Genomic DNA, 7,133 nt, shown 5'->3' on the forward strand with positions numbered 1-7,133 from the left:
AAAGGCAAAAAAATGAAGAAAATGTTTCATATGCCTGTTGTGTTCTACTACTACTTTGAAAGCATTAAAAATATATATATATACATATTCATTAGAAGAACTTGTTCTCATCTGAGTAAAATCTGTCCTACACATCATGCTTTTCTTGTTTTTAATAACTATACCTACTTAGGGCATCAAGTTTAAATTCTGATGAAAATTAATTAAAGACTCATAAACCATGTAATTCTGTAACTGCATTGAAACACCTTCCACATCTAGCTTTTTGACCATCACTGTATTTTAAGCACTTCTAGATCAGTCTATAAGAGACTCCTGGATTTGTCTAATGAGAGTTATTAAAGCAAACTCAACGATAAAAAGTTTATTTCTTTCTGTACCCTAATTTTCCAATAATTAGTATTCTAATATTAAAAGCAGTTCAAGCAATTCTATGCCTCAATATTTTATTTTCTTCTGTTATTGCAGCTTGGTAGCCTATTACACACATCAAGTTTCATTAAACTCCCCTGAAATCTCTCACAAAATGTAGTTTCCACCAGCCCTACCAATATAAACCTTTGCTTGTGACATGCACACAAGCAACTGGGAATGTTAAGAGTTCAAAAACTTAATTCTTATTTACAGTAGCATGGCCCAGTTTCCTTTAGGTTCTGAGTGTCCTTTCTGATTTAGAAGGGCCTTTTCCTCTTTAAACAGATCTTTTATTTTGCACTGTACCTAACAGAATTTAATAGCTCCCTTTGACTAGCATCATTACTCTTTGTATAGGAACGAGGAAGAACATTTATTTCAATAGAGTGGAAAACTTCTAACTATATGTACACAGGATATAATGCAGCAAAAAAAGTTGGCAACCACCTTTCCAAATAAATAAATGTCGTTGTGTCAGTTATCTCTTAAATGCTATCAAACCCCTAATGTCTAAACCTTTCCCCTTCAAATACAAAAGCACCAGAGCTAGAGTGTAAAAAAAAAACCAGTCAGCAGAAATGGGGTATTTGATATGGCTTGTTGCAATTGGTTTATCTGGAGCTTTCCTGAAGTCCATGCAGACCAGGCAGTTTATTCCAGCAACAGTAGCTGACAGAGTGATTTGCATTTGGTGCACTTTCTCCTTTCAACAGCATTCTCTTCTGCAATTTGAATCATTACAGAATCTAGTGATGGGTTTAGCAGAAAGTCTATCACTTTTATAGAAAGAATTTCGCAAAGGGAAGCTCATTCTAGCATATCTATGTCTGATGAAGATAAAGAATTTATATCCCAACATATAATGTGCTTCCTAAAACACAAGCATTTTATTAAAAAATGAATACTAAGAACTTCACACAAAACAATCCTCAAAAAAATTTTTGTTTTAAATAACAGTTCCATATTTTCCATCTTTACATGCAGAGAAGTCCAAAGTAGGGCACAAAACATCATATACATCATAACCTTAGCTAATTACAACTGGTAAAAATCTGGATACATGCACTTCCCTAATGAGCATCCACACCCTAATGCCCAACTTACAGAGAAGGTGTTACAATACAGACTGCTGCCATCAAATAGGTAAGGCAGGCAAAAAGTATACAAGCAGGTAGGAATGCTTAGCAACAATGGAAGATAGACGAACCCCAAAATACCCAACCCACTCCTCATCTTCAGTCACACAGAAGAAAAATGAGCAAATATAAAAAGGCTTCTATACAAAAGACAGGACAGCAAGACACAAGGACCCAGCTGAGCTATCCACACATGCCCACCAAGAGAGGCAGGCAGCCTCTCACTGTGGCAGCTGATTCTGAATATTCTGTTACAGAAGCCTCCTTCCCGTGAGACCATTCACTTATGTACGCTGGGTACTCTTCAGCTTCAGGGTGGTACCTGGCTTTGACTAGTTTGGATGTTATACTTACAGCCTTGTTATCCTCTTCAAGCCTACACCCACTGATAGACCTTGTTGCTCCAAATGTACCCAGAAACAAAGAAGGAAGGAAGGGGGGAAAAATCCTCACCCAATCTTCTCTTTACATAGCAAATTTTACTCCACAGAACGTTACTAGCACCTCTGTTAATGAATATGCCAACACACCATATATGTGGAAATGCAATGACTCATTATGTGCCTCAAGATGCACTGCACAAGAGATCATCATCAGAGGCCACAGAAGTTCATAAACAGAACCAAATATGGAGGCCACACTCCACAATACATTAATACATTCACAGTGTATTGGGTAATTAACTACTGACAGATTGTTTTTCCCATGACAACTTAAAGACTTTGGAAAGGTCATCACGTGTCCCTTCTACAGGAAAAGAAATTGTTGCTCAAGTAGTACAGGGACCTGTAACTACATTCACTAACACAAATTAGATGTAGATGCTTTTTTCAAAAAAGTGGAATTTAGTAGCTTTCCCAAAACTCAGTACATTTGGATTCATATTTCATTTAAAAAAATCACTTTTCAATATGTCAAAAAAGTTTTGGAAGATATAATCATGAAGAAAAATTGTTACATTCTCTAGAAAGTGCCTATCATGTTTCAGCATACAAGGCAACATTACTAACTGATGTGATCCTTTGAAGTCAAGGTTACAATAAAGAAAAAGTTTCCAACAAAAAAAAGACTGAGCATATTATTGTTTGGGATGCTGAAGTTGACACCCTACTTAATATTGTACTTATTTAATAACTATTATTGTTTTAGAAGGCACCAAAAATAGTATCTCATGAAAATAGGACTTCTCTACATTGTGAAGTAATACTGGTCTATCCACTGGAATATAAAAGCTGTATGAACATTCTCTAAAGCATGGCCATGCCACTAATAACTCTTAGGCCAAAGGACTGTCTGAAAGAGAAGCAATCATGTAACATTTCAGATCAATTTTTTTCCTTGAGTTTCATTTTTCTTTGCTCTTTAACAGATAATGGGGAAAGAAGATGAAATTTATCATACAATAATTACTTCCAGTATGTTAAAAACTAGTGCTTTTATTACTTTTAAAAAGTATAAACCACTAGCAAATAGCCACAGAAGCAGCAAATCTGTGGTTTTATTAAAAAGTCACACACACCTCCATGTATGTTCTACCTCACCCATCTTCTCCTAAAGAATAAGACCATCAAGAAAACATTTGTTTTCCCAGAATTCTTCCTATGATCCTCTTTCACATACATTCCTATAATGGCACTGTAACGTGACCTTTCTTATTTAAATTATAGCTTCACTGCTGTCCTCAAACAAAAAGTCACAGGGTAAAAATGAATCCACTACATCTACTTCATTAAATACTGTATTAGCAGAGCAGAACCTCTCTTGAGAGCCAAGAGTTCATTTTTGGTTGGTAAAGGAGGAAGTAATCTTCAGTCAAACTCATTCTATGAGATGATAAGTGAATCTTAAAAAGCAAACTCCAAGTGCTTTTTTCATCCACAGAAAGAATGACTCAAAAGTATCTGCCAGGCAACTCCCCAGTTTTCATGTGCTCATCAGCACCTGGCAGCCATAGCTCCAATAATTTGGAGCTTTTAAAGCTGCTCCATTTCTTTCTGATTTTATAACAATTTCCAAACCAACCACTGTCCAGACAGATACAGCTTGCTTTCCTGGCAGGACTTTGTTCCCAGGCTCACAAGTCTCAGTAACTTTGAAAATCACTGTCACAAACCTTTATCAACAAGAAACCAAGGGCAACAACCTCAATGTAGCTTTGGCAGGGGCATTGTCAAAGTGCAGCCCTGTTCTCTTAATCAGCATAAGTTCTTGAGATATATACATGACTTCTGAACCAATCTGAGCAAGGTGGAATGGAAAACCGCACAAAGCACCTCCAAAACTGATTCATTCAGAAGAAGACAGGGACGAATTCAAGGACAGAGAAGCACCCACATGACAGGTGTACCCTTCTGTTTAGTCCCTTCTGTTTACCAGATAGATACAGCACAACTGCAGCACAGCAACAGAAAGCTGTGTGATAGCTTTTAGAAAGACAATACATCTTATTTAAAAAAAAAAAAACAGAAATTATTCTTTATTTCCAAACAGGACATGACTGCTAATACAGTATACATTGGAAACACAAAAAAGCTTTTAATAAAGCAATAATGGATTGTACTTGTGCTTACTGAAAGTCATTGTTCCTGTCCAGACTGTAAGCCCCAGAAATACATGCCTAGTTTTCATTAAAACTTGTGTCATATCTTACAGTAAGGTACTTATTACTTAATGCTTTTCACTGTAAGCAGTACTACATTTGGTTTTTGAACCCACATATTGCATTACTAAAAGCAATTCTCATGGCATCCAGACCTCCTTAACCTTAAATGAAGGTTTTTGTGGACAAAATATAAGAGCTTTCTTACACCAAGCAACATGAACAACAATCAAAATGAATATTTTTCCTACAATTTAGAAACTCGGAAGAACCACTAGACAGACCACATATTGAAACTGCAACGGGCTAAACAACAGAATCCAAGAGCACTGAGATACATCATCACAACTAGGATTCCTTAAATACTAAGGAGCCAAGCAGCCTTGAGGACAAGCAAGTATAAAGCTCCCAGTTACATTCACAACTTCAGTAAGGAATCAGTTCCTAAGCAAGAACATCCTCACTTCACTGCTGGATTAAAAGAACATTCCTGACTCCATTTAAAAATAAGTAATGCCTAAAATTGTTGGCACAGAGATAGCATTCTGAAACTAGGCCGTATGAATGTCACTTCATTGTTGCTACTGAAAGAAAAAAGATCAACTACAATAAAACCTCAGCCAGCACTGCAACATTATGCCAGCTAAGCAAGCCCTTAACCAGACCCATGGAGCTTTACTGCCTTTCTGTTACACACTTAAACACTCTCTGCAGATGCTTACTTTTATGTACATGGAAATGCATGCAAGCACACCCACTCCTTTTCTGACATCCTTCAGCATGTAAAAATTTTAAGTTATGATAAAAACTATAAAAAGTAGCATTTGCACCAAAAAATTTTATGAAAACATAGTAAAAACTTTTCTGAAGTAATTTCTTAGCATATGGATATTTTCTGAATTTCCAAGCTCATCCTCAAATTGTGTAATTCCTTGCTCTGCACGTAGTGCATCACTTGAATAGAAAATGTTTTAGGAACAAAGCAAATGGCTTGCCCACTTCAGCTCAGCTCACTAAGGTATGCATGTGAATCATAGTCCTTGGAGCCAGCACAGGCTGCACAGAGGGCTCTGCTCCCGGCCAGGCTGCACAGCGCCATCAGAATGCGACTCTCGCACGCTCATGGAGCAGACGTGCAGCTATGCTGGAATCACAACCATTCTCACAAATGGAGTGACAGTGCTGGGAAAAGTGAAATAAACCCCAGCTATCTCACCAGCACACACAGAAAATTGGTTTGTTGGTAGATGATCCAAGTGCCACTTCCTGATGGAGGAGTCAGGAAGATCTTACTCCGTTGTGCTTACATAACAGAGGGCATAAAGGAGAAAACATAGCATCATATATAACCACTTCTCAGACAACCTTTTTATTATTATTACTCTCTCTCTTGTTATTATTAATACTCTGTCTTGTCACAGTTGACAATTATCTAGTCTGGAAGCTGCAATTTATCTCCTTATCTATACAATTATATATCTAGTTGCAGACTAAATTCATTGTTACTGATTGTATGCTACAATTTACTTTAGTTTGGAAACAATATACATGAATCAACATTTAAGGATTTTTAATAATTTTCATAAGGTATTTTCAACTTCTACTATAAAATACTGGAAAAATCCTTCTGGTTATCTCTATTGCAGCAAGCATGTCACTAACTACCAAGTACAAGGTATAATTTGGAACAGATACTGTTAATATGCAAGACACAAATTAAACAAACTAAAAAGCAAAACTTCTAAGGAAAACCTGTTCTGAAACATGAATTGCTTTAACTTGTAAGACAATTGTCTAGAAGTTATCAGTCTAAAACATAAATTACAGCAGTTAATACAAAAAGCAAATCAGAACTGAATGAGCTACTAGGACAAACGAAGTATCTCCATACTCTCCTAGCATTTATTATACAGTGATTAATACACTGTATAATAAATAACTTGCTACTAATTCCTTCAAACAAGACAGGTGAATATATACTACTGTATTGGGGTAAAAATCCTAATGGAGCTATTTTGATGAAGTGTATGGTGAGTAGAAACTGCATCCCAGTACATCTCAAGCAGCAATTAATGAAACATAAAGCTGAGGTGCCAGTTACTTCCAGATCTTAACTTTTTTCATTTTCACATATACAAGAAACTTCAGACGTAGGAAATGCTCAGCTGGCGTTCAATTACGTCATCTTTGTCACCTCCTGGCATCCTGTCATGAAGTTGCCGTGCTTACGTTAGCAAAGCCTTGGACACAGTGCGAGGCAGCTCCGGGCCCAGACCCTGCATTGAAGCGTGTGTGAAGGGGTGATGTGAGGACAGACGGCTTGTCTGAACCAAGAGCAGCATCCTTGCTTCACTGCTTCAATTCAGACAAGGAATCCTCCGAGAAACTCTTGTTTCAGGCCATTTAGAAGATCAAAGTGGGCAGTTTTTGTAGGCATAATAATAGGTTTCAGGCACAAAAATAACGCCCCCCTGTAAAATACACTGTCCAAGGGTGACTGATTTGCTTCAAAGGAGCATTTGGAGCTTGACAGAACTAAGACAATCAGCGTCTGGTAACTCCACAGAGATGAGTATCAACTTGTCACCACTCTTGGACAGCAAAGGGTGCAAAGAACTTTACCAGACTGAAAGAACTGCAGTCTGAGAAAATAAAATAACAAATAACTATATGCATACAAAATCTTTCATGAGAACTAAGAAGGAGATAGCTCTAAGACTGTCTATGCCAAGTTGCACCAGCACACAGGACCACTAAAACCCTGGTTCTTAAAGGGCAATTTCACAAGGCAACATACAAAAAAAAATGGGAAAAGGAAAAAAAGGGAAAAAAGCCCAAAAAAAGAAAATTAAAAAGAGATATCTGCTACACTGCTGTGACTCCGGGTGCAGCGACATACTTACTGCTACTGCCGCTCCAGGATTTCAGCAGAGACTTAATGCTGATCTCGAAAAAGAGGGAGTCCTGCAGGCTGAGCATGGTGC

The 7,133-nt window shown here is 37.3% G+C and overlaps 1 protein-coding gene across 12 annotated transcripts in view; it reads right to left on the bottom strand.

The window, feature by feature from the left end:
- FRYL (FRY like transcription coactivator) overlaps positions 1-7,133 on the bottom strand; it is a 151,018-nt gene that overhangs the window by 114,816 nt on the left and 29,069 nt on the right. Inside the window, exon 1 of one of the 12 annotated variants that reach the window (XM_031065940.1) lies at positions 7,053-7,106. The exons of the other annotated variants lie outside the window; for them this stretch is intronic. The gene's annotated coding sequence lies outside the window, so the exon portion shown is untranslated. Of the gene's footprint in view, positions 1-7,052; positions 7,107-7,133 lie in introns of those variants that run through there. 12 annotated transcript variants of the gene reach the window in all.

This window comes from Geospiza fortis, unplaced genomic scaffold (assembly GCF_000277835.1).
Source record: "Geospiza fortis unplaced genomic scaffold, GeoFor_1.0 scaffold40, whole genome shotgun sequence".
NCBI lineage: Eukaryota > Metazoa > Chordata > Aves > Passeriformes > Thraupidae > Geospiza > Geospiza fortis.